General features: G+C 48.9%; 21 non-coding genes across 21 annotated transcripts; all 21 read left to right on the forward strand.

Annotated features, from left to right (window-relative positions):
• The first annotated feature begins 47 nt into the window (after nt 1-47).
• Trnaf-gaa (transfer RNA phenylalanine (anticodon GAA)) lies at nt 48-120 on the forward strand. Its single transcript has one exon. It is a non-coding gene; the product is annotated as a tRNA-Phe (tRNA).
• Nucleotides 121-1,632: 1,512 nt separating this feature from the next.
• On the forward strand, nt 1,633-1,714 carry Trnas-uga (transfer RNA serine (anticodon UGA)). Its single transcript has one exon. It is a non-coding gene; the product is annotated as a tRNA-Ser (tRNA).
• Nucleotides 1,715-2,298: 584 nt separating this feature from the next.
• Nucleotides 2,299-2,371, forward strand: Trnaf-gaa (transfer RNA phenylalanine (anticodon GAA)). The gene has a single exon. It is a non-coding gene; the product is annotated as a tRNA-Phe (tRNA).
• A 1,512-nt stretch (nt 2,372-3,883) lies between these two features.
• Nucleotides 3,884-3,965, forward strand: Trnas-uga (transfer RNA serine (anticodon UGA)). The gene has a single exon. It is a non-coding gene; the product is annotated as a tRNA-Ser (tRNA).
• A 584-nt stretch (nt 3,966-4,549) lies between these two features.
• Trnaf-gaa (transfer RNA phenylalanine (anticodon GAA)) lies at nt 4,550-4,622 on the forward strand. The gene has a single exon. It is a non-coding gene; the product is annotated as a tRNA-Phe (tRNA).
• A 1,512-nt stretch (nt 4,623-6,134) lies between these two features.
• Trnas-uga (transfer RNA serine (anticodon UGA)) lies at nt 6,135-6,216 on the forward strand. The gene has a single exon. It is a non-coding gene; the product is annotated as a tRNA-Ser (tRNA).
• A 584-nt stretch (nt 6,217-6,800) lies between these two features.
• On the forward strand, nt 6,801-6,873 carry Trnaf-gaa (transfer RNA phenylalanine (anticodon GAA)). Its single transcript has one exon. It is a non-coding gene; the product is annotated as a tRNA-Phe (tRNA).
• Nucleotides 6,874-8,385: 1,512 nt separating this feature from the next.
• On the forward strand, nt 8,386-8,467 carry Trnas-uga (transfer RNA serine (anticodon UGA)). Its single transcript has one exon. It is a non-coding gene; the product is annotated as a tRNA-Ser (tRNA).
• Nucleotides 8,468-9,051: 584 nt separating this feature from the next.
• Trnaf-gaa (transfer RNA phenylalanine (anticodon GAA)) lies at nt 9,052-9,124 on the forward strand. Its single transcript has one exon. It is a non-coding gene; the product is annotated as a tRNA-Phe (tRNA).
• A 1,512-nt stretch (nt 9,125-10,636) lies between these two features.
• Nucleotides 10,637-10,718, forward strand: Trnas-uga (transfer RNA serine (anticodon UGA)). Its single transcript has one exon. It is a non-coding gene; the product is annotated as a tRNA-Ser (tRNA).
• A 584-nt stretch (nt 10,719-11,302) lies between these two features.
• On the forward strand, nt 11,303-11,375 carry Trnaf-gaa (transfer RNA phenylalanine (anticodon GAA)). Its single transcript has one exon. It is a non-coding gene; the product is annotated as a tRNA-Phe (tRNA).
• A 1,512-nt stretch (nt 11,376-12,887) lies between these two features.
• Trnas-uga (transfer RNA serine (anticodon UGA)) lies at nt 12,888-12,969 on the forward strand. The gene has a single exon. It is a non-coding gene; the product is annotated as a tRNA-Ser (tRNA).
• A 584-nt stretch (nt 12,970-13,553) lies between these two features.
• Nucleotides 13,554-13,626, forward strand: Trnaf-gaa (transfer RNA phenylalanine (anticodon GAA)). Its single transcript has one exon. It is a non-coding gene; the product is annotated as a tRNA-Phe (tRNA).
• A 1,512-nt stretch (nt 13,627-15,138) lies between these two features.
• Nucleotides 15,139-15,220, forward strand: Trnas-uga (transfer RNA serine (anticodon UGA)). The gene has a single exon. It is a non-coding gene; the product is annotated as a tRNA-Ser (tRNA).
• A 584-nt stretch (nt 15,221-15,804) lies between these two features.
• On the forward strand, nt 15,805-15,877 carry Trnaf-gaa (transfer RNA phenylalanine (anticodon GAA)). Its single transcript has one exon. It is a non-coding gene; the product is annotated as a tRNA-Phe (tRNA).
• Nucleotides 15,878-17,389: 1,512 nt separating this feature from the next.
• Trnas-uga (transfer RNA serine (anticodon UGA)) lies at nt 17,390-17,471 on the forward strand. Its single transcript has one exon. It is a non-coding gene; the product is annotated as a tRNA-Ser (tRNA).
• Nucleotides 17,472-18,055: 584 nt separating this feature from the next.
• On the forward strand, nt 18,056-18,128 carry Trnaf-gaa (transfer RNA phenylalanine (anticodon GAA)). Its single transcript has one exon. It is a non-coding gene; the product is annotated as a tRNA-Phe (tRNA).
• Nucleotides 18,129-19,640: 1,512 nt separating this feature from the next.
• Trnas-uga (transfer RNA serine (anticodon UGA)) lies at nt 19,641-19,722 on the forward strand. The gene has a single exon. It is a non-coding gene; the product is annotated as a tRNA-Ser (tRNA).
• A 584-nt stretch (nt 19,723-20,306) lies between these two features.
• Nucleotides 20,307-20,379, forward strand: Trnaf-gaa (transfer RNA phenylalanine (anticodon GAA)). The gene has a single exon. It is a non-coding gene; the product is annotated as a tRNA-Phe (tRNA).
• Nucleotides 20,380-21,891: 1,512 nt separating this feature from the next.
• Nucleotides 21,892-21,973, forward strand: Trnas-uga (transfer RNA serine (anticodon UGA)). The gene has a single exon. It is a non-coding gene; the product is annotated as a tRNA-Ser (tRNA).
• Nucleotides 21,974-22,557: 584 nt separating this feature from the next.
• Trnaf-gaa (transfer RNA phenylalanine (anticodon GAA)) lies at nt 22,558-22,630 on the forward strand. Its single transcript has one exon. It is a non-coding gene; the product is annotated as a tRNA-Phe (tRNA).
• Nucleotides 22,631-23,547: the final 917 nt, after the last annotated feature.

Here is a 23,547-nt window from a genome sequence, read left to right on the forward strand (position 1 = left end):
GATTCAGAGGTTAACGAAGACGCGCGAGTATGCAGACATACGCGTGAGCCGAAATAGCTCAGTTGGGAGAGTGTTAGACTGAAGATCTAAAGGTCCCTGGTTCGATCCCGAGTTTCGGCAAGTGTTTGTTTTGAAGCTGATGCCAATGGAATTGCTCCGAGTCTGTGATGATGTAAGTACAGCCGAGAACAAAAATGACTCTATCCTGTAACTGTTCAGGTTATCTAGTGCATGCCGTAAGAGGAACACAGTAGGCAACTCCCTGAGAAGTAAGAAAATACGAAAAGTCCTACCGACTGCGTTCCCTTTTTTGTGTCAGGAGGTAAAGAACGTCTCCAACGGAACCGTGAAATGAGCGAAAACGTGGGAAGCATTGCATTCGAAATGCTTGTGAATTTTCCAATTGCCCAGTGAGTGTCGACAAAACACGTAAATCCTCTACTCCAACGTATGAGACCTAACGACTGCTGCGGTTTGTTTTTGCATCGTGTGTCAGCATTCTTCGATAGTCTGCTACGAGCTTAGCGCGACACGTTTGTAGACAGCATTCAGGGACGTTTAATTAGTAACAGCTCGATGCAGCGATAGCACAACTGTGAAGGACATGAGTCAATGTATACCTGTGCATCGTGGGATGATCCCTAACGTCGTATGAGCCCGGATAGCTCAGTCGGTAGAGCATTAGGCTTTTTAACCTAAGGGTCCAGGGTTCAAGTCCCTGTTCGGGCGGAGATTTTAATACTTTGGTAGCGATTCCTCTGGTAGCGGTGGAAACACTACGGAAAAGAATGCAGCTACGCCGTTTTCTGACGCCACAGTGCTTTAAACCGTAGCAGTTGCATGTTTCGTGTCCGAGTGGTTAAGGCGTCTGACTCGAAATCAGATTCCCTGTGGCAGCATATGTTCGAATCCTACCGGCTGCGTGCGATTTTGCATATAGAGGAGCAAATATTTTCACACACGTGAACGCGGTTGCATACCAATGACGCCATCCTCAACAAGAAGAAAATTTCCCTTTAACAATACTGAGTGTCGCGGCGGCCGCTGCTTTCTGTGGCTACCGGTTCACCTCTCACTGACGCTGGGACTGCAGAAAGCCGTAGCAGGCCCACGAGTGCGCTGCCGGCATTTTCTCGCGTCGACGCCGAGTTCGTGTGTACACAGACGTGCTTGGAAGCGTCGGACAGAGCAAACATTCATTTCTCTCTTTTTTAAGAATCGCAATTCAGTCATTCGAGTGCGGCAAAAGCAATGGTGCAGCGTTTCTTTTCTTAAGATCTCGCAGCTACTTGCAAGTATGTCGACCACTTAAGACGACAGAAAACTAGCGTCAGCGGTGCGTCAGTGGGAAGTCGGTGAAGTCGCCATTGGAGCCACAAGCCAGTAATTACGTCATGCGAATGACTCGCACGCCATGCAGCTGTACGATAGCTCAGTCGGTAGAGCGTTTGATTTTCAACCAAAGGGTGTTGGGTTCAAGGCAATGTCTAGGCGAAAATTAATACACTTTCGTAACGGCTAATGTGCTGGCAATGGAAACACTACAGAAAAGAGTGAGGCCACGCAGCTTTCTGCCATTGGATTGCTTCTAAAGGTGGCACTTTCACTTGTCGGAAGACGCTATTGCGACCGGCAGTCGTGGCCGAGTGGTTAAGGCGTCTGACTTGAAATCAGATTCCCTCTGGGAGCGTAGGTTCGAGTCCTGCCGACTGCGGAAATTTTCTCGCTCTCAGAAGATGGACGTTCAGCTGCATCCTAGCAGTTGCGTCTCTACTAAACACGTGGGTCGCCAGCAATGTGCAGTGTTCTTGGGTGCAGCGCTACAGTCGCTCCCAGAAGCCACAGCTCATCTCCTCGTCTCACTGCCGTCCACCAGGTGTGAGTGCAAGTGTCGCCTCTCTGGGCAGTACAGATGTGTCCATTTTAGCTTGCCGACGGTGACGTGTAGCAATTTATGAGCTAACGCAAGTCAAATGTTTTAGCGTGTGTTTCTGCTTGATACTGCCTCTCACATAGTGGAGAGGCTCACTCCTTCTTGTGTCTCGTTCTCTGCACACGAGTTGCACGTGGCATCGATATAGTAAAGGTTTTCTAGCGCCAGCGAAGTCAATATTACATGAATCGAGTCGACATGTTTGCTTCTTACGATGATGGAATCAGAAGATATGTGTGTGGTACTTCACTGCATCTGCTGCTCGCCTTTCACCGTCCCTGTGTCTTATCAGACGAAGATGACTGTGAAATTGGCGGCGATTCAGAGGTTAACGAAGACGCGCGAGTATGCAGACATACGCGTGAGCCGAAATAGCTCAGTTGGGAGAGTGTTAGACTGAAGATCTAAAGGTCCCTGGTTCGATCCCGAGTTTCGGCAAGTGTTTGTTTTGAAGCTGATGCCAATGGAATTGCTCCGAGTCTGTGATGATGTAAGTACAGCCGAGAACAAAAATGACTCTATCCTGTAACTGTTCAGGTTATCTAGTGCATGCCGTAAGAGGAACACAGTAGGCAACTCCCTGAGAAGTAAGAAAATACGAAAAGTCCTACCGACTGCGTTCCCTTTTTTGTGTCAGGAGGTAAAGAACGTCTCCAACGGAACCGTGAAATGAGCGAAAACGTGGGAAGCATTGCATTCGAAATGCTTGTGAATTTTCCAATTGCCCAGTGAGTGTCGACAAAACACGTAAATCCTCTACTCCAACGTATGAGACCTAACGACTGCTGCGGTTTGTTTTTGCATCGTGTGTCAGCATTCTTCGATAGTCTGCTACGAGCTTAGCGCGACACGTTTGTAGACAGCATTCAGGGACGTTTAATTAGTAACAGCTCGATGCAGCGATAGCACAACTGTGAAGGACATGAGTCAATGTATACCTGTGCATCGTGGGATGATCCCTAACGTCGTATGAGCCCGGATAGCTCAGTCGGTAGAGCATTAGGCTTTTTAACCTAAGGGTCCAGGGTTCAAGTCCCTGTTCGGGCGGAGATTTTAATACTTTGGTAGCGATTCCTCTGGTAGCGGTGGAAACACTACGGAAAAGAATGCAGCTACGCCGTTTTCTGACGCCACAGTGCTTTAAACCGTAGCAGTTGCATGTTTCGTGTCCGAGTGGTTAAGGCGTCTGACTCGAAATCAGATTCCCTGTGGCAGCATATGTTCGAATCCTACCGGCTGCGTGCGATTTTGCATATAGAGGAGCAAATATTTTCACACACGTGAACGCGGTTGCATACCAATGACGCCATCCTCAACAAGAAGAAAATTTCCCTTTAACAATACTGAGTGTCGCGGCGGCCGCTGCTTTCTGTGGCTACCGGTTCACCTCTCACTGACGCTGGGACTGCAGAAAGCCGTAGCAGGCCCACGAGTGCGCTGCCGGCATTTTCTCGCGTCGACGCCGAGTTCGTGTGTACACAGACGTGCTTGGAAGCGTCGGACAGAGCAAACATTCATTTCTCTCTTTTTTAAGAATCGCAATTCAGTCATTCGAGTGCGGCAAAAGCAATGGTGCAGCGTTTCTTTTCTTAAGATCTCGCAGCTACTTGCAAGTATGTCGACCACTTAAGACGACAGAAAACTAGCGTCAGCGGTGCGTCAGTGGGAAGTCGGTGAAGTCGCCATTGGAGCCACAAGCCAGTAATTACGTCATGCGAATGACTCGCACGCCACGCAGCTGTACGATAGCTCAGTCGGTAGAGCGTTTGATTTTCAACCAAAGGGTGTTGGGTTCAAGGCAATGTCTAGGCGAAAATTAATACACTTTCGTAACGGCTAATGTGCTGGCAATGGAAACACTACAGAAAAGAGTGAGGCCACGCAGCTTTCTGCCATTGGATTGCTTCTAAAGGTGGCACTTTCACTTGTCGGAAGACGCTATTGCGACCGGCAGTCGTGGCCGAGTGGTTAAGGCGTCTGACTTGAAATCAGATTCCCTCTGGGAGCGTAGGTTCGAGTCCTGCCGACTGCGGAAATTTTCTCGCTCTCAGAAGATGGACGTTCAGCTGCATCCTAGCAGTTGCGTCTCTACTAAACACGTGGGTCGCCAGCAATGTGCAGTGTTCTTGGGTGCAGCGCTACAGTCGCTCCCAGAAGCCACAGCTCATCTCCTCGTCTCACTGCCGTCCACCAGGTGTGAGTGCAAGTGTCGCCTCTCTGGGCAGTACAGATGTGTCCATTTTAGCTTGCCGACGGTGACGTGTAGCAATTTATGAGCTAACGCAAGTCAAATGTTTTAGCGTGTGTTTCTGCTTGATACTGCCTCTCACATAGTGGAGAGGCTCACTCCTTCTTGTGTCTCGTTCTCTGCACACGAGTTGCACGTGGCATCGATATAGTAAAGGTTTTCTAGCGCCAGCGAAGTCAATATTACATGAATCGAGTCGACATGTTTGCTTCTTACGATGATGGAATCAGAAGATATGTGTGTGGTACTTCACTGCATCTGCTGCTCGCCTTTCACCGTCCCTGTGTCTTATCAGACGAAGATGACTGTGAAATTGGCGGCGATTCAGAGGTTAACGAAGACGCGCGAGTATGCAGACATACGCGTGAGCCGAAATAGCTCAGTTGGGAGAGCGTTAGACTGAAGATCTAAAGGTCCCTGGTTCGATCCCGGGTTTCAGCAAGTGTTTGTTTTGAAGCTGATGCCAATGGAATTGCTCCGAGTCTGTGATGATGTAAGTACAGCCGAGAACAAAAATGACTCTATCCTGTAACTGTTCAGGTTATCTAGTGCATGCCGTAAGAGGAACACAGTAGGCAACTCCCTGAGAAGTAAGAAAATACGAAAAGTCCTACCGACTGCGTTCCCTTTTTTGTGTCAGGAGGTAAAGAACGTCTCCAACGGAACCGTGAAATGAGCGAAAACGTGGGAAGCATTGCATTCGAAATGCTTGTGAATTTTCCAATTGCCCAGTGAGTGTCGACAAAACACGTAAATCCTCTACTCCAACGTATGAGACCTAACGACTGCTGCGGTTTGTTTTTGCATCGTGTGTCAGCATTCTTCGATAGTCTGCTACGAGCTTAGCGCGACACGTTTGTAGACAGCATTCAGGGACGTTTAATTAGTAACAGCTCGATGCAGCGATAGCACAACTGTGAAGGACATGAGTCAATGTATACCTGTGCATCGTGGGATGATCCCTAACGTCGTATGAGCCCGGATAGCTCAGTCGGTAGAGCATTAGGCTTTTTAACCTAAGGGTCCAGGGTTCAAGTCCCTGTTCGGGCGGAGATTTTAATACTTTGGTAGCGATTCATCTGGTAGCGGTGGAAACACTACGGAAAAGAATGCAGCTACGCCGTTTTCTGACGCCACAGTGCTTTAAACCGTAGCAGTTGCATGTTTCGTGTCCGAGTGGTTAAGGCGTCTGACTCGAAATCAGATTCCCTGTGGCAGCATATGTTCGAATCCTACCGGCTGCGTGCGATTTTGCATATAGAGGAGCAAATATTTTCACACACGTGAACGCGGTTGCATACCAATGACGCCATCCTCAACAAGAAGAAAATTTCCCTTTAACAATACTGAGTGTCGCGGCGGCCGCTGCTTTCTGTGGCTACCGGTTCACCTCTCACTGACGCTGGGACTGCAGAAAGCCGTAGCAGGCCCACGAGTGCGCTGCCGGCATTTTCTCGCGTCGACGCCGAGTTCGTGTGTACACAGACGTGCTTGGAAGCGTCGGACAGAGCAAACATTCATTTCTCTCTTTTTTAAGAATCGCAATTCAGTCATTCGAGTGCGGCAAAAGCAATGGTGCAGCGTTTCTTTTCTTAAGATCTCGCAGCTACTTGCAAGTATGTCGACCACTTAAGACGACAGAAAACTAGCGTCAGCGGTGCGTCAGTGGGAAGTCGGTGAAGTCGCCATTGGAGCCACAAGCCAGTAATTACGTCATGCGAATGACTCGCACGCCACGCAGCTGTACGATAGCTCAGTCGGTAGAGCGTTTGATTTTCAACCAAAGGGTGTTGGGTTCAAGGCAATGTCTAGGCGAAAATTAATACACTTTCGTAACGGCTAATGTGCTGGCAATGGAAACACTACAGAAAAGAGTGAGGCCACGCAGCTTTCTGCCATTGGATTGCTTCTAAAGGTGGCACTTTCACTTGTCGGAAGACGCTATTGCGACCGGCAGTCGTGGCCGAGTGGTTAAGGCGTCTGACTTGAAATCAGATTCCCTCTGGGAGCGTAGGTTCGAGTCCTGCCGACTGCGGAAATTTTCTCGCTCTCAGAAGATGGACGTTCAGCTGCATCCTAGCAGTTGCGTCTCTACTAAACACGTGGGTCGCCAGCAATGTGCAGTGTTCTTGGGTGCAGCGCTACAGTCGCTCCCAGAAGCCACAGCTCATCTCCTCGTCTCACTGCCGTCCACCAGGTGTGAGTGCAAGTGTCGCCTCTCTGGGCAGTACAGATGTGTCCATTTTAGCTTGCAGACGGTGACGTGTAGCAATTTATGAGCTAACGCAAGTCAAATGTTTTAGCGTGTGTTTCTGCTTGATACTGCCTCTCACATAGTGGAGAGGCTCACTCCTTCTTGTGTCTCGTTCTCTGCACACGAGTTGCACGTGGCATCGATATAGTAAAGGTTTTCTAGCGCCAGCGAAGTCAATATTACATGAATCGAGTCGACATGTTTGCTTCTTACGATGATGGAATCAGAAGATATGTGTGTGGTACTTCACTGCATCTGCTGCTCGCCTTTCAGCGTCCCTGTGTCTTATCAGACGAAGATGACTGTGAAATTGGCGGCGATTCAGATGTTAACGAAGACGCGCGAGTATGCAGACATACGCGTGAGCCGAAATAGCTCAGTTGGGAGAGTGTTAGACTGAAGATCTAAAGGTCCCTGGTTCGATCCCGAGTTTCGGCAAGTGTTTGTTTTGAAGCTGATGCCAATGGAATTGCTCCGAGTCTGTGATGATGTAAGTACAGCCGAGAACAAAAATGACTCTATCCTGTAACTGTTCAGGTTATCTAGTGCATGCCGTAAGAGGAACACAGTAGGCAACTCCCTGAGAAGTAAGAAAATACGAAAAGTCCTACCGACTGCGTTCCCTTTTTTGTGTCAGGAGGTAAAGAACGTCTCCAACGGAACCGTGAAATGAGCGAAAACGTGGGAAGCATTGCATTCGAAATGCTTGTGAATTTTCCAATTGCCCAGTGAGTGTCGACAAAACACGTAAATCCTCTACTCCAACGTATGAGACCTAACGACTGCTGCGGTTTGTTTTTGCATCGTGTGTCAGCATTCTTCGATAGTCTGCTACGAGCTTAGCGCGACACGTTTGTAGACAGCATTCAGGGACGTTTAATTAGTAACAGCTCGATGCAGCGATAGCACAACTGTGAAGGACATGAGTCAATGTATACCTGTGCATCGTGGGATGATCCCTAACGTCGTATGAGCCCGGATAGCTCAGTCGGTAGAGCATTAGGCTTTTTAACCTAAGGGTCCAGGGTTCAAGTCCCTGTTCGGGCGGAGATTTTAATACTTTGGTAGCGATTCCTCTGGTAGCGGTGGAAACACTACGGAAAAGAATGCAGCTACGCCGTTTTCTGACGCCACAGTGCTTTAAACCGTAGCAGTTGCATGTTTCGTGTCCGAGTGGTTAAGGCGTCTGACTCGAAATCAGATTCCCTGTGGCAGCATATGTTCGAATCCTACCGGCTGCGTGCGATTTTGCATATAGAGGAGCAAATATTTTCACACACGTGAACGCGGTTGCATACCAATGACGCCATCCTCAACAAGAAGAAAATTTCCCTTTAACAATACTGAGTGTCGCGGCGGCCGCTGCTTTCTGTGGCTACCGGTTCACCTCTCACTGACGCTGGGACTGCAGAAAGCCGTAGCAGGCCCACGAGTGCGCTGCCGGCATTTTCTCGCGTCGACGCCGAGTTCGTGTGTACACAGACGTGCTTGGAAGCGTCGGACAGAGCAAACATTCATTTCTCTCTTTTTTAAGAATCGCAATTCAGTCATTCGAGTGCGGCAAAAGCAATGGTGCAGCGTTTCTTTTCTTAAGATCTCGCAGCTACTTGCAAGTATGTCGACCACTTAAGACGACAGAAAACTAGCGTCAGCGGTGCGTCAGTGGGAAGTCGGTGAAGTCGCCATTGGAGCCACAAGCCAGTAATTACGTCATGCGAATGACTCGCACGCCACGCAGCTGTACGATAGCTCAGTCGGTAGAGCGTTTGATTTTCAACCAAAGGGTGTTGGGTTCAAGGCAATGTCTAGGCGAAAATTAATACACTTTCGTAACGGCTAATGTGCTGGCAATGGAAACACTACAGAAAAGAGTGAGGCCACGCAGCTTTCTGCCATTGGATTGCTTCTAAAGGTGGCACTTTCACTTGTCGGAAGACGCTATTGCGACCGGCAGTCGTGGCCGAGTGGTTAAGGCGTCTGACTTGAAATCAGATTCCCTCTGGGAGCGTAGGTTCGAGTCCTGCCGACTGCGGAAATTTTCTCGCTCTCAGAAGATGGACGTTCAGCTGCATCCTAGCAGTTGCGTCTCTACTAAACACGTGGGTCGCCAGCAATGTGCAGTGTTCTTGGGTGCAGCGCTACAGTCGCTCCCAGAAGCCACAGCTCATCTCCTCGTCTCACTGCCGTCCACCAGGTGTGAGTGCAAGTGTCGCCTCTCTGGGCAGTACAGATGTGTCCATTTTAGCTTGCCGACGGTGACGTGTAGCAATTTATGAGCTAACGCAAGTCAAATGTTTTAGCGTGTGTTTCTGCTTGATACTGCCTCTCACATAGTGGAGAGGCTCACTCCTTCTTGTGTCTCGTTCTCTGCACACGAGTTGCACGTGGCATCGATATAGTAAAGGTTTTCTAGCGCCAGCGAAGTCAATATTACATGAATCGAGTCGACATGTTTGCTTCTTACGATGATGGAATCAGAAGATATGTGTGTGGTACTTCACTGCATCTGCTGCTCGCCTTTCAGCGTCCCTGTGTCTTATCAGACGAAGATGACTGTGAAATTGGCGGCGATTCAGAGGTTAACGAAGACGCGCGAGTATGCAGACATACGCGTGAGCCGAAATAGCTCAGTTGGGAGAGTGTTAGACTGAAGATCTAAAGGTCCCTGGTTCGATCCCGAGTTTCGGCAAGTGTTTGTTTTGAAGCTGATGCCAATGGAATTGCTCCGAGTCTGTGATGATGTAAGTACAGCCGAGAACAAAAATGACTCTATCCTGTAACTGTTCAGGTTATCTAGTGCATGCCGTAAGAGGAACACAGTAGGCAACTCCCTGAGAAGTAAGAAAATACGAAAAGTCCTACCGACTGCGTTCCCTTTTTTGTGTCAGGAGGTAAAGAACGTCTCCAACGGAACCGTGAAATGAGCGAAAACGTGGGAAGCATTGCATTCGAAATGCTTGTGAATTTTCCAATTGCCCAGTGAGTGTCGACAAAACACGTAAATCCTCTACTCCAACGTATGAGACCTAACGACTGCTGCGGTTTGTTTTTGCATCGTGTGTCAGCATTCTTCGATAGTCTGCTACGAGCTTAGCGCGACACGTTTGTAGACAGCATTCAGGGACGTTTAATTAGTAACAGCTCGATGCAGCGATAGCACAACTGTGAAGGACATGAGTCAATGTATACCTGTGCATCGTGGGATGATCCCTAACGTCGTATGAGCCCGGATAGCTCAGTCGGTAGAGCATTAGGCTTTTTAACCTAAGGGTCCAGGGTTCAAGTCCCTGTTCGGGCGGAGATTTTAATACTTTGGTAGCGATTCCTCTGGTAGCGGTGGAAACACTACGGAAAAGAATGCAGCTACGCCGTTTTCTGACGCCACAGTGCTTTAAACCGTAGCAGTTGCATGTTTCGTGTCCGAGTGGTTAAGGCGTCTGACTCGAAATCAGATTCCCTGTGGCAGCATATGTTCGAATCCTACCGGCTGCGTGCGATTTTGCATATAGAGGAGCAAATATTTTCACACACGTGAACGCGGTTGCATACCAATGACGCCATCCTCAACAAGAAGAAAATTTCCCTTTAACAATACTGAGTGTCGCGGCGGCCGCTGCTTTCTGTGGCTACCGGTTCACCTCTCACTGACGCTGGGACTGCAGAAAGCCGTAGCAGGCCCACGAGTGCGCTGCCGGCATTTTCTCGCGTCGACGCCGAGTTCGTGTGTACACAGACGTGCTTGGAAGCGTCGGACAGAGCAAACATTCATTTCTCTCTTTTTTAAGAATCGCAATTCAGTCATTCGAGTGCGGCAAAAGCAATGGTGCAGCGTTTCTTTTCTTAAGATCTCGCAGCTACTTGCAAGTATGTCGACCACTTAAGACGACAGAAAACTAGCGTCAGCGGTGCGTCAGTGGGAAGTCGGTGAAGTCGCCATTGGAGCCACAAGCCAGTAATTACGTCATGCGAATGACTCGCACGCCACGCAGCTGTACGATAGCTCAGTCGGTAGAGCGTTTGATTTTCAACCAAAGGGTGTTGGGTTCAAGGCAATGTCTAGGCGAAAATTAATACACTTTCGTAACGGCTAATGTGCTGGCAATGGAAACACTACAGAAAAGAGTGAGGCCACGCAGCTTTCTGCCATTGGATTGCTTCTAAAGGTGGCACTTTCACTTGTCGGAAGACGCTATTGCGACCGGCAGTCGTGGCCGAGTGGTTAAGGCGTCTGACTTGAAATCAGATTCCCTCTGGGAGCGTAGGTTCGAGTCCTGCCGACTGCGGAAATTTTCTCGCTCTCAGAAGATGGACGTTCAGCTGCATCCTAGCAGTTGCGTCTCTACTAAACACGTGGGTCGCCAGCAATGTGCAGTGTTCTTGGGTGCAGCGCTACAGTCGCTCCCAGAAGCCACAGCTCATCTCCTCGTCTCACTGCCGTCCACCAGGTGTGAGTGCAAGTGTCGCCTCTCTGGGCAGTACAGATGTGTCCATTTTAGCTTGCCGACGGTGACGTGTAGCAATTTATGAGCTAACGCAAGTCAAATGTTTTAGCGTGTGTTTCTGCTTGATACTGCCTCTCACATAGTGGAGAGGCTCACTCCTTCTTGTGTCTCGTTCTCTGCACACGAGTTGCACGTGGCATCGATATAGTAAAGGTTTTCTAGCGCCAGCGAAGTCAATATTACATGAATCGAGTCGACATGTTTGCTTCTTACGATGATGGAATCAGAAGATATGTGTGTGGTACTTCACTGCATCTGCTGCTCGCCTTTCAGCGTCCCTGTGTCTTATCAGACGAAGATGACTGTGAAATTGGCGGCGATTCAGAGGTTAACGAAGACGCGCGAGTATGCAGACATACGCGTGAGCCGAAATAGCTCAGTTGGGAGAGTGTTAGACTGAAGATCTAAAGGTCCCTGGTTCGATCCCGAGTTTCGGCAAGTGTTTGTTTTGAAGCTGATGCCAATGGAATTGCTCCGAGTCTGTGATGATGTAAGTACAGCCGAGAACAAAAATGACTCTATCCTGTAACTGTTCAGGTTATCTAGTGCATGCCGTAAGAGGAACACAGTAGGCAACTCCCTGAGAAGTAAGAAAATACGAAAAGTCCTACCGACTGCGTTCCCTTTTTTGTGTCAGGAGGTAAAGAACGTCTCCAACGGAACCGTGAAATGAGCGAAAACGTGGGAAGCATTGCATTCGAAATGCTTGTGAATTTTCCAATTGCCCAGTGAGTGTCGACAAAACACGTAAATCCTCTACTCCAACGTATGAGACCTAACGACTGCTGCGGTTTGTTTTTGCATCGTGTGTCAGCATTCTTCGATAGTCTGCTACGAGCTTAGCGCGACACGTTTGTAGACAGCATTCAGGGACGTTTAATTAGTAACAGCTCGATGCAGCGATAGCACAACTGTGAAGGACATGAGTCAATGTATACCTGTGCATCGTGGGATGATCCCTAACGTCGTATGAGCCCGGATAGCTCAGTCGGTAGAGCATTAGGCTTTTTAACCTAAGGGTCCAGGGTTCAAGTCCCTGTTCGGGCGGAGATTTTAATACTTTGGTAGCGATTCCTCTGGTAGCGGTGGAAACACTACGGAAAAGAATGCAGCTACGCCGTTTTCTGACGCCACAGTGCTTTAAACCGTAGCAGTTGCATGTTTCGTGTCCGAGTGGTTAAGGCGTCTGACTCGAAATCAGATTCCCTGTGGCAGCATATGTTCGAATCCTACCGGCTGCGTGCGATTTTGCATATAGAGGAGCAAATATTTTCACACACGTGAACGCGGTTGCATACCAATGACGCCATCCTCAACAAGAAGAAAATTTCCCTTTAACAATACTGAGTGTCGCGGCGGCCGCTGCTTTCTGTGGCTACCGGTTCACCTCTCACTGACGCTGGGACTGCAGAAAGCCGTAGCAGGCCCACGAGTGCGCTGCCGGCATTTTCTCGCGTCGACGCCGAGTTCGTGTGTACACAGACGTGCTTGGAAGCGTCGGACAGAGCAAACATTCATTTCTCTCTTTTTTAAGAATCGCAATTCAGTCATTCGAGTGCGGCAAAAGCAATGGTGCAGCGTTTCTTTTCTTAAGATCTCGCAGCTACTTGCAAGTATGTCGACCACTTAAGACGACAGAAAACTAGCGTCAGCGGTGCGTCAGTGGGAAGTCGGTGAAGTCGCCATTGGAGCCACAAGCCAGTAATTACGTCATGCGAATGACTCGCACGCCACGCAGCTGTACGATAGCTCAGTCGGTAGAGCGTTTGATTTTCAACCAAAGGGTGTTGGGTTCAAGGCAATGTCTAGGCGAAAATTAATACACTTTCGTAACGGCTAATGTGCTGGCAATGGAAACACTACAGAAAAGAGTGAGGCCACGCAGCTTTCTGCCATTGGATTGCTTCTAAAGGTGGCACTTTCACTTGTCGGAAGACGCTATTGCGACCGGCAGTCGTGGCCGAGTGGTTAAGGCGTCTGACTTGAAATCAGATTCCCTCTGGGAGCGTAGGTTCGAGTCCTGCCGACTGCGGAAATTTTCTCGCTCTCAGAAGATGGACGTTCAGCTGCATCCTAGCAGTTGCGTCTCTACTAAACACGTGGGTCGCCAGCAATGTGCAGTGTTCTTGGGTGCAGCGCTACAGTCGCTCCCAGAAGCCACAGCTCATCTCCTCGTCTCACTGCCGTCCACCAGGTGTGAGTGCAAGTGTCGCCTCTCTGGGCAGTACAGATGTGTCCATTTTAGCTTGCAGACGGTGACGTGTAGCAATTTATGAGCTAACGCAAGTCAAATGTTTTAGCGTGTGTTTCTGCTTGATACTGCCTCTCACATAGTGGAGAGGCTCACTCCTTCTTGTGTCTCGTTCTCTGCACACGAGTTGCACGTGGCATCGATATAGTAAAGGTTTTCTAGCGCCAGCGAAGTCAATATTACATGAATCGAGTCGACATGTTTGCTTCTTACGATGATGGAATCAGAAGATATGTGTGTGGTACTTCACTGCATCTGCTGCTCGCCTTTCAGCGTCCCTGTGTCTTATCAGACGAAGATGACTGTGAAATTGGCGGCGATTCAGAGGTTAACGAAGACGCGCGAGTATGCAGACATACGCGTGAGCCGAAATAGCTCAGTTGGGAGAGCGTTAGACTGAAGATCTAAAGGTCCCTGGTTCGATCCCGGGTTTCGGCAAGTGTTTGTTTTGAAGCTGATGCCAATGGAATTGCTCCGAGTCTGTGATGATGTAAGTACAGCCGAGAACAAAAATGACTCTATCCTGTAACTGTTCAGGTTATCTAGTGCATGCCGTAAGAGGAACACAGTAGGCAACTCCCTGAGAAGTAAGAAAATACGAAAAGTCCTACCGACTGCGTTCCCTTTTTTGTGTCAGGAGGTAAAGAACGTCTCCAACGGAACCGTGAAATGAGCGAAAACGTGGGAAGCATTGCATTCGAAATGCTTGTGAATTTTCCAATTGCCCAGTGAGTGTCGACAAAACACGTAAATCCTCTACTCCAACGTATGAGACCTAACGACTGCTGCGGTTTGTTTTTGCATCGTGTGTCAGCATTCTTCGATAGTCTGCTACGAGCTTAGCGCGACACGTTTGTAGACAGCATTCAGGGACGTTTAATTAGTAACAGCTCGATGCAGCGATAGCACAACTGTGAAGGACATGAGTCAATGTATACCTGTGCATCGTGGGATGATCCCTAACGTCGTATGAGCCCGGATAGCTCAGTCGGTAGAGCATTAGGCTTTTTAACCTAAGGGTCCAGGGTTCAAGTCCCTGTTCGGGCGGAGATTTTAATACTTTGGTAGCGATTCCTCTGGTAGCGGTGGAAACACTACGGAAAAGAATGCAGCTACGCCGTTTTCTGACGCCACAGTGCTTTAAACCGTAGCAGTTGCATGTTTCGTGTCCGAGTGGTTAAGGCGTCTGACTCGAAATCAGATTCCCTGTGGCAGCATATGTTCGAATCCTACCGGCTGCGTGCGATTTTGCATATAGAGGAGCAAATATTTTCACACACGTGAACGCGGTTGCATACCAATGACGCCATCCTCAACAAGAAGAAAATTTCCCTTTAACAATACTGAGTGTCGCGGCGGCCGCTGCTTTCTGTGGCTACCGGTTCACCTCTCACTGACGCTGGGACTGCAGAAAGCCGTAGCAGGCCCACGAGTGCGCTGCCGGCATTTTCTCGCGTCGACGCCGAGTTCGTGTGTACACAGACGTGCTTGGAAGCGTCGGACAGAGCAAACATTCATTTCTCTCTTTTTTAAGAATCGCAATTCAGTCATTCGAGTGCGGCAAAAGCAATGGTGCAGCGTTTCTTTTCTTAAGATCTCGCAGCTACTTGCAAGTATGTCGACCACTTAAGACGACAGAAAACTAGCGTCAGCGGTGCGTCAGTGGGAAGTCGGTGAAGTCGCCATTGGAGCCACAAGCCAGTAATTACGTCATGCGAATGACTCGCACGCCACGCAGCTGTACGATAGCTCAGTCGGTAGAGCGTTTGATTTTCAACCAAAGGGTGTTGGGTTCAAGGCAATGTCTAGGCGAAAATTAATACACTTTCGTAACGGCTAATGTGCTGGCAATGGAAACACTACAGAAAAGAGTGAGGCCACGCAGCTTTCTGCCATTGGATTGCTTCTAAAGGTGGCACTTTCACTTGTCGGAAGACGCTATTGCGACCGGCAGTCGTGGCCGAGTGGTTAAGGCGTCTGACTTGAAATCAGATTCCCTCTGGGAGCGTAGGTTCGAGTCCTGCCGACTGCGGAAATTTTCTCGCTCTCAGAAGATGGACGTTCAGCTGCATCCTAGCAGTTGCGTCTCTACTAAACACGTGGGTCGCCAGCAATGTGCAGTGTTCTTGGGTGCAGCGCTACAGTCGCTCCCAGAAGCCACAGCTCATCTCCTCGTCTCACTGCCGTCCACCAGGTGTGAGTGCAAGTGTCGCCTCTCTGGGCAGTACAGATGTGTCCATTTTAGCTTGCAGACGGTGACGTGTAGCAATTTATGAGCTAACGCAAGTCAAATGTTTTAGCGTGTGTTTCTGCTTGATACTGCCTCTCACATAGTGGAGAGGCTCACTCCTTCTTGTGTCTCGTTCTCTGCACACGAGTTGCACGTGGCATCGATATAGTAAAGGTTTTCTAGCGCCAGCGAAGTCAATATTACATGAATCGAGTCGACATGTTTGCTTCTTACGATGATGGAATCAGAAGATATGTGTGTGGTACTTCACTGCATCTGCTGCTCGCCTTTCAGCGTCCCTGTGTCTTATCAGACGAAGATGACTGTGAAATTGGCGGCGATTCAGAGGTTAACGAAGACGCGCGAGTATGCAGACATACGCGTGAGCCGAAATAGCTCAGTTGGGAGAGCGTTAGACTGAAGATCTAAAGGTCCCTGGTTCGATCCCGGGTTTCGGCAAGTGTTTGTTTTGAAGCTGATGCCAATGGAATTGCTCCGAGTCTGTGATGATGTAAGTACAGCCGAGAACAAAAATGACTCTATCCTGTAACTGTTCAGGTTATCTAGTGCATGCCGTAAGAGGAACACAGTAGGCAACTCCCTGAGAAGTAAGAAAATACGAAAAGTCCTACCGACTGCGTTCCCTTTTTTGTGTCAGGAGGTAAAGAACGTCTCCAACGGAACCGTGAAATGAGCGAAAACGTGGGAAGCATTGCATTCGAAATGCTTGTGAATTTTCCAATTGCCCAGTGAGTGTCGACAAAACACGTAAATCCTCTACTCCAACGTATGAGACCTAACGACTGCTGCGGTTTGTTTTTGCATCGTGTGTCAGCATTCTTCGATAGTCTGCTACGAGCTTAGCGCGACACGTTTGTAGACAGCATTCAGGGACGTTTAATTAGTAACAGCTCGATGCAGCGATAGCACAACTGTGAAGGACATGAGTCAATGTATACCTGTGCATCGTGGGATGATCCCTAACGTCGTATGAGCCCGGATAGCTCAGTCGGTAGAGCATTAGGCTTTTTAACCTAAGGGTCCAGGGTTCAAGTCCCTGTTCGGGCGGAGATTTTAATACTTTGGTAGCGATTCCTCTGGTAGCGGTGGAAACACTACGGAAAAGAATGCAGCTACGCCGTTTTCTGACGCCACAGTGCTTTAAACCGTAGCAGTTGCATGTTTCGTGTCCGAGTGGTTAAGGCGTCTGACTCGAAATCAGATTCCCTGTGGCAGCATATGTTCGAATCCTACCGGCTGCGTGCGATTTTGCATATAGAGGAGCAAATATTTTCACACACGTGAACGCGGTTGCATACCAATGACGCCATCCTCAACAAGAAGAAAATTTCCCTTTAACAATACTGAGTGTCGCGGCGGCCGCTGCTTTCTGTGGCTACCGGTTCACCTCTCACTGACGCTGGGACTGCAGAAAGCCGTAGCAGGCCCACGAGTGCGCTGCCGGCATTTTCTCGCGTCGACGCCGAGTTCGTGTGTACACAGACGTGCTTGGAAGCGTCGGACAGAGCAAACATTCATTTCTCTCTTTTTTAAGAATCGCAATTCAGTCATTCGAGTGCGGCAAAAGCAATGGTGCAGCGTTTCTTTTCTTAAGATCTCGCAGCTACTTGCAAGTATGTCGACCACTTAAGACGACAGAAAACTAGCGTCAGCGGTGCGTCAGTGGGAAGTCGGTGAAGTCGCCATTGGAGCCACAAGCCAGTAATTACGTCATGCGAATGACTCGCACGCCACGCAGCTGTACGATAGCTCAGTCGGTAGAGCGTTTGATTTTCAACCAAAGGGTGTTGGGTTCAAGGCAATGTCTAGGCGAAAATTAATACACTTTCGTAACGGCTAATGTGCTGGCAATGGAAACACTACAGAAAAGAGTGAGGCCACGCAGCTTTCTGCCATTGGATTGCTTCTAAAGGTGGCACTTTCACTTGTCGGAAGACGCTATTGCGACCGGCAGTCGTGGCCGAGTGGTTAAGGCGTCTGACTTGAAATCAGATTCCCTCTGGGAGCGTAGGTTCGAGTCCTGCCGACTGCGGAAATTTTCTCGCTCTCAGAAGATGGACGTTCAGCTGCATCCTAGCAGTTGCGTCTCTACTAAACACGTGGGTCGCCAGCAATGTGCAGTGTTCTTGGGTGCAGCGCTACAGTCGCTCCCAGAAGCCACAGCTCATCTCCTCGTCTCACTGCCGTCCACCAGGTGTGAGTGCAAGTGTCGCCTCTCTGGGCAGTACAGATGTGTCCATTTTAGCTTGCAGACGGTGACGTGTAGCAATTTATGAGCTAACGCAAGTCAAATGTTTTAGCGTGTGTTTCTGCTTGATACTGCCTCTCACATAGTGGAGAGGCTCACTCCTTCTTGTGTCTCGTTCTCTGCACACGAGTTGCACGTGGCATCGATATAGTAAAGGTTTTCTAGCGCCAGCGAAGTCAATATTACATGAATCGAGTCGACATGTTTGCTTCTTACGATGATGGAATCAGAAGATATGTGTGTGGTACTTCACTGCATCTGCTGCTCGCCTTTCAGCGTCCCTGTGTCTTATCAGACGAAGATGACTGTGAAATTGGCGGCGATTCAGAGGTTAACGAAGACGCGCGAGTATGCAGACATACGCGTGAGCCGAAATAGCTCAGTTGGGAGAGCGTTAGACTGAAGATCTAAAGGTCCCTGGTTCGATCCCGGGTTTCGGCAAGTGTTTGTTTTGAAGCTGATGCCAATGGAATTGCTCCGAGTCTGTGATGATGTAAGTACAGCCGAGAACAAAAATGACTCTATCCTGTAACTGTTCAGGTTATCTAGTGCATGCCGTAAGAGGAACACAGTAGGCAACTCCCTGAGAAGTAAGAAAATACGAAAAGTCCTACCGACTGCGTTCCCTTTTTTGTGTCAGGAGGTAAAGAACGTCTCCAACGGAACCGTGAAATGAGCGAAAACGTGGGAAGCATTGCATTCGAAATGCTTGTGAATTTTCCAATTGCCCAGTGAGTGTCGACAAAACACGTAAATCCTCTACTCCAACGTATGAGACCTAACGACTGCTGCGGTTTGTTTTTGCATCGTGTGTCAGCATTCTTCGATAGTCTGCTACGAGCTTAGCGCGACACGTTTGTAGACAGCATTCAGGGACGTTTAATTAGTAACAGCTCGATGCAGCGATAGCACAACTGTGAAGGACATGAGTCAATGTATACCTGTGCATCGTGGGATGATCCCTAACGTCGTATGAGCCCGGATAGCTCAGTCGGTAGAGCATTAGGCTTTTTAACCTAAGGGTCCAGGGTTCAAGTCCCTGTTCGGGCGGAGATTTTAATACTTTGGTAGCGATTCCTCTGGTAGCGGTGGAAACACTACGGAAAAGAATGCAGCTACGCCGTTTTCTGACGCCACAGTGCTTTAAACCGTAGCAGTTGCATGTTTCGTGTCCGAGTGGTTAAGGCGTCTGACTCGAAATCAGATTCCCTGTGGCAGCATATGTTCGAATCCTACCGGCTGCGTGCGATTTTGCATATAGAGGAGCAAATATTTTCACACACGTGAACGCGGTTGCATACCAATGACGCCATCCTCAACAAGAAGAAAATTTCCCTTTAACAATACTGAGTGTCGCGGCGGCCGCTGCTTTCTGTGGCTACCGGTTCACCTCTCACTGACGCTGGGACTGCAGAAAGCCGTAGCAGGCCCACGAGTGCGCTGCCGGCATTTTCTCGCGTCGACGCCGAGTTCGTGTGTACACAGACGTGCTTGGAAGCGTCGGACAGAGCAAACATTCATTTCTCTCTTTTTTAAGAATCGCAATTCAGTCATTCGAGTGCGGCAAAAGCAATGGTGCAGCGTTTCTTTTCTTAAGATCTCGCAGCTACTTGCAAGTATGTCGACCACTTAAGACGACAGAAAACTAGCGTCAGCGGTGCGTCAGTGGGAAGTCGGTGAAGTCGCCATTGGAGCCACAAGCCAGTAATTACGTCATGCGAATGACTCGCACGCCACGCAGCTGTACGATAGCTCAGTCGGTAGAGCGTTTGATTTTCAACCAAAGGGTGTTGGGTTCAAGGCAATGTCTAGGCGAAAATTAATACACTTTCGTAACGGCTAATGTGCTGGCAATGGAAACACTACAGAAAAGAGTGAGGCCACGCAGCTTTCTGCCATTGGATTGCTTCTAAAGGTGGCACTTTCACTTGTCGGAAGACGCTATTGCGACCGGCAGTCGTGGCCGAGTGGTTAAGGCGTCTGACTTGAAATCAGATTCCCTCTGGGAGCGTAGGTTCGAGTCCTGCCGACTGCGGAAATTTTCTCGCTCTCAGAAGATGGACGTTCAGCTGCATCCTAGCAGTTGCGTCTCTACTAAACACGTGGGTCGCCAGCAATGTGCAGTGTTCTTGGGTGCAGCGCTACAGTCGCTCCCAGAAGCCACAGCTCATCTCCTCGTCTCACTGCCGTCCACCAGGTGTGAGTGCAAGTGTCGCCTCTCTGGGCAGTACAGATGTGTCCATTTTAGCTTGCAGACGGTGACGTGTAGCAATTTATGAGCTAACGCAAGTCAAATGTTTTAGCGTGTGTTTCTGCTTGATACTGCCTCTCACATAGTGGAGAGGCTCACTCCTTCTTGTGTCTCGTTCTCTGCACACGAGTTGCACGTGGCATCGATATAGTAAAGGTTTTCTAGCGCCAGCGAAGTCAATATTACATGAATCGAGTCGACATGTTTGCTTCTTACGATGATGGAATCAGAAGATATGTGTGTGGTACTTCACTGCATCTGCTGCTCGCCTTTCAGCGTCCCTGTGTCTTATCAGACGAAGATGACTGTGAAATTGGCGGCGATTCAGAGGTTAACGAAGACGCGCGAGTATGCAGACATACGCGTGAGCCGAAATAGCTCAGTTGGGAGAGTGTTAGACTGAAGATCTAAAGGTCCCTGGTTCGATCCCGAGTTTCGGCAAGTGTTTGTTTTGAAGCTGATGCCAATGGAATTGCTCCGAGTCTGTGATGATGTAAGTACAGCCGAGAACAAAAATGACTCTATCCTGTAACTGTTCAGGTTATCTAGTGCATGCCGTAAGAGGAACACAGTAGGCAACTCCCTGAGAAGTAAGAAAATACGAAAAGTCCTACCGACTGCGTTCCCTTTTTTGTGTCAGGAGGTAAAGAACGTCTCCAACGGAACCGTGAAATGAGCGAAAACGTGGGAAGCATTGCATTCGAAATGCTTGTGAATTTTCCAATTGCCCAGTGAGTGTCGACAAAACACGTAAATCCTCTACTCCAACGTATGAGACCTAACGACTGCTGCGGTTTGTTTTTGCATCGTGTGTCAGCATTCTTCGATAGTCTGCTACGAGCTTAGCGCGACACGTTTGTAGACAGCATTCAGGGACGTTTAATTAGTAACAGCTCGATGCAGCGATAGCACAACTGTGAAGGACATGAGTCAATGTATACCTGTGCATCGTGGGATGATCCCTAACGTCGTATGAGCCCGGATAGCTCAGTCGGTAGAGCATTAGGCTTTTTAACCTAAGGGTCCAGGGTTCAAGTCCCTGTTCGGGCGGAGATTTTAATACTTTGGTAGCGATTCCTCTGGTAGCGGTGGAAACACTACGGAAAAGAATGCAGCTACGCCGTTTTCTGACGCCACAGTGCTTTAAACCGTAGCAGTTGCATGTTTCGTGTCCGAGTGGTTAAGGCGTCTGACTCGAAATCAGATTCCCTGTGGCAGCATATGTTCGAATCCTACCGGCTGCGTGCGATTTTGCATATAGAGGAGCAAATATTTTCACACACGTGAACGCGGTTGCATACCAATGACGCCATCCTCAACAAGAAGAAAATTTCCCTTTAACAATACTGAGTGTCGCGGCGGCCGCTGCTTTCTGTGGCTACCGGTTCACCTCTCACTGACGCTGGGACTGCAGAAAGCCGTAGCAGGCCCACGAGTGCGCTGCCGGCATTTTCTCGCGTCGACGCCGAGTTCGTGTGTACACAGACGTGCTTGGAAGCGTCGGACAGAGCAAACATTCATTTCTCTCTTTTTTAAGAATCGCAATTCAGTCATTCGAGTGCGGCAAAAGCAATGGTGCAGCGTTTCTTTTCTTAAGATCTCGCAGCTACTTGCAAGTATGTCGACCACTTAAGACGACAGAAAACTAGCGTCAGCGGTGCGTCAGTGGGAAGTCGGTGAAGTCGCCATTGGAGCCACAAGCCAGTAATTACGTCATGCGAATGACTCGCACGCCACGCAGCTGTACGATAGCTCAGTCGGTAGAGCGTTTGATTTTCAACCAAAGGGTGTTGGGTTCAAGGCAATGTCTAGGCGAAAATTAATACACTTTCGTAACGGCTAATGTGCTGGCAATGGAAACACTACAGAAAAGAGTGAGGCCACGCAGCTTTCTGCCATTGGATTGCTTCTAAAGGTGGCACTTTCACTTGTCGGAAGACGCTATTGCGACCGGCAGTCGTGGCCGAGTGGTTAAGGCGTCTGACTTGAAATCAGATTCCCTCTGGGAGCGTAGGTTCGAGTCCTGCCGACTGCGGAAATTTTCTCGCTCTCAGAAGATGGACGTTCAGCTGCATCCTAGCAGTTGCGTCTCTACTAAACACGTGGGTCGCCAGCAATGTGCAGTGTTCTTGGGTGCAGCGCTACAGTCGCTCCCAGAAGCCACAGCTCATCTCCTCGTCTCACTGCCGTCCACCAGGTGTGAGTGCAAGTGTCGCCTCTCTGGGCAGTACAGATGTGTCCATTTTAGCTTGCAGACGGTGACGTGTAGCAATTTATGAGCTAACGCAAGTCAAATGTTTTAGCGTGTGTTTCTGCTTGATACTGCCTCTCACATAGTGGAGAGGCTCACTCCTTCTTGTGTCTCGTTCTCTGCACACGAGTTGCACGTGGCATCGATATAGTAAAGGTTTTCTAGCGCCAGCGAAGTCAATATTACATGAATCGAGTCGACATGTTTGCTTCTTACGATGATGGAATCAGAAGATATGTGTGTGGTACTTCACTGCATCTGCTGCTCGCCTTTCAGCGTCCCTGTGTCTTATCAGACGAAGATGACTGTGAAATTGGCGGCGATTCAGAGGTTAACGAAGACGCGCGAGTATGCAGACATACGCGTGAGCCGAAATAGCTCAGTTGGGAGAGTGTTAGACTGAAGATCTAAAGGTCCCTGGTTCGATCCCGAGTTTCGGCAAGTGTTTGTTTTGAAGCTGATGCCAATGGAATTGCTCCGAGTCTGTGATGATGTAAGTACAGCCGAGAACAAAAATGACTCTATCCTGTAACTGTTCAGGTTATCTAGTGCATGCCGTAAGAGGAACACAGTAGGCAACTCCCTGAGAAGTAAGAAAATACGAAAAGTCCTACCGACTGCGTTCCCTTTTTTGTGTCAGGAGGTAAAGAACGTCTCCAACGGAACCGTGAAATGAGCGAAAACGTGGGAAGCATTGCATTCGAAATGCTTGTGAATTTTCCAATTGCCCAGTGAGTGTCGACAAAACACGTAAATCCTCTACTCCAACGTATGAGACCTAACGACTGCTGCGGTTTGTTTTTGCATCGTGTGTCAGCATTCTTCGATAGTCTGCTACGAGCTTAGCGCGACACGTTTGTAGACAGCATTCAGGGACGTTTAATTAGTAACAGCTCGATGCAGCGATAGCACAACTGTGAAGGACATGAGTCAATGTATACCTGTGCATCGTGGGATGATCCCTAACGTCGTATGAGCCCGGATAGCTCAGTCGGTAGAGCATTAGGCTTTTTAACCTAAGGGTCCAGGGTTCAAGTCCCTGTTCGGGCGGAGATTTTAATACTTTGGTAGCGATTCCTCTGGTAGCGGTGGAAACACTACGGAAAAGAATGCAGCTACGCCGTTTTCTGACGCCACAGTGCTTTAAACCGTAGCAGTTGCATGTTTCGTGTCCGAGTGGTTAAGGCGTCTGACTCGAAATCAGATTCCCTGTGGCAGCATATGTTCGAATCCTACCGGCTGCGTGCGATTTTGCATATAGAGGAGCAAATATTTTCACACACGTGAACGCGGTTGCATACCAATGACGCCATCCTCAACAAGAAGAAAATTTCCCTTTAACAATACTGAGTGTCGCG

Source organism: Schistocerca gregaria, unplaced genomic scaffold (assembly GCF_023897955.1).
Source record: "Schistocerca gregaria isolate iqSchGreg1 unplaced genomic scaffold, iqSchGreg1.2 ptg000445l, whole genome shotgun sequence".
In the NCBI taxonomy this organism is placed as follows: Eukaryota; Metazoa; Arthropoda; class Insecta; order Orthoptera; family Acrididae; genus Schistocerca; species Schistocerca gregaria.